The following is a 2043-nucleotide window of genomic DNA, read 5'->3' as shown; positions in this document are numbered from 1 at the left end:
GTTTAACGCTTAATTAACGAAGTATTCCTCAGCAAAAAGCGCCGATCTTCGTTGTTTTATCAAAGTTACAAATGCGATTTTATGACAGTTAAGAACATGTGTTTTGCCATCTCGTCGGATTAATTTTATTATTACAGCTTTATAATTTTACGGCATATGAACTTTTTCTTATATTATTTTTATTTCTTACATGGTAGATTTTTATAAAATGTCAATCAGTGGAGATGAAAATGCAAAAGAAGTAGAAGAGAAAAAACGTTAAAAAATAATGTTTCAGAAAATTTCTATATTTTGCAATTCTTAAATCCACGATATCTGCAACGACACAAAATTTCATTCCGATACTAATATCTGGTTATGAAATATCTAGTCAGACACTTTCACCAGAAGCCCAATAATGGCTAAGAAGTATCGTACGCGACTGGGTACGAGTTCTCACGAAGAATCACGAAGATGATACTCGTGGGCTCCGTCAGGACAGATATCCGTTTGTCTGGGTCTCGTTGAGGCCCAGCGGACCTCGAGATTCTCAGGTACGAGTAAATTTACATTTGTCTCTTCCCCTCGTCGACCAATTGCCACGACAACACGTCGACATTATTGGCTCTCACCAAGTAAAAATTGCTGACTCAGAGAAAACAAACACATTTAAATTTTACATCAATTATATTGATCGAAAAAGTTCACACGCCTCTTCCCCATGACCCCATGACAGCTTGTAATCATTTATTTTCCAACTTGCCAATGGATATCTATTAATTCATAGTATTCGATAAATATCGTCGTTAGGCTGTTAATGTCGTTTTTATCTGCGGCACTGGCCGCATGAAGCCTGAGCGTATATGAATAAAGTAGGCAGAACACATTTACATACGCCGCTTTGGGCAGTGACTCACGATGTATCCATGTAAGGCCCAGAGCGAGAGGTGCCGTTGGCCCCACACGCCTACATTAAAACGGGCTGCCCGCCCGTGCTTCGGCAAAAGACAAAGAGAAGAAGAAGAAAAAAAAAAAAGAAATAAAAGATAACTCGTTCCGTAAAAGGTTCTTCTGCACGATATCGACTCACGATTCGTCGAGGTATCGAGAGTCCGCGTTTGCGAGGCCCAAATATCCTGGCGCAAGATATATCTCGCGTATATCGGCGCGATCGATTGCAGGGTGACGGAACACGCCTCTATGCCTGAATACCTTGATGAATCTTCTTCAGCCTATAAATCAATTAGCGCGTGGAACTTGTTATACCCTTCCCGCGGTTATTCCGGCCCGCAAGCTCATTCCGGTTACCAGATAAGCGCGCCACTTACACACGCAAGCGCGAACGCGTACGTGCGATCGCGTACCATTGCGATCGGTTTGCCGCGGCCTGCCACTTTCTCATCCGTGTGTCTTTTGTTTCTCGGTGACAGTGGCGTACGGGGTGCCCCGTCATGCCCGTTACGAATGATACCGATGATGCTCGTTTCTACCAAGGTAGTTTTAATTTTAATCCTGATCTAATTAACTCTCCATCTTCTTCTGGTTCTAAGAATTAGGAAAAAAGTGCTGAGTAAGTTGAACTGAGATTAAAGTTAATCTATATTGGTAGGAGCAGGTCGAGTCTAAATCCGGCTAACGTCCATTTCTACTATATATATAATGTAGATTAACTTTAATCTCGGTTTAATTTATCCTCCTAATCTTTTTTCTACCTGTTAGAACTAATTTGTGTAATAAAATTGAGAGGAACAGTCATAAAATGAGGGAATTTTAAATACAAGAACATTCTCGCAATCTTCATACATTACATTGGTACATTCGAGGTCTCGGTCCTGCTTACGTAAGGTGGATTTACTGTGAATCAGATGAAAGAGTCAAGTCTCTCATAATTTGCATCGGTTAGTTTTTGACATTTGATTAACACTCGAGGTATTAATAAGATATAAACTTGTCTTTCATCGCAATGCTTGATACACTTCTACGCCACTGCTCGATGCTGCAGTCCGGGTCTGCTGGCGGTTCAAACTCTCCCGCCACTCTCTTATTCCATCAGTGTCTCTCGCG

The sequence above is a fragment of the Trachymyrmex septentrionalis genome, unplaced genomic scaffold (assembly GCF_001594115.1).
Source record: "Trachymyrmex septentrionalis isolate Tsep2-gDNA-1 unplaced genomic scaffold, Tsep1.0 scaffold7, whole genome shotgun sequence".
Lineage (NCBI taxonomy): Eukaryota > Metazoa > Arthropoda > Insecta > Hymenoptera > Formicidae > Trachymyrmex > Trachymyrmex septentrionalis.
Note: the sequence above shows the minus strand (reverse complement) of the source record.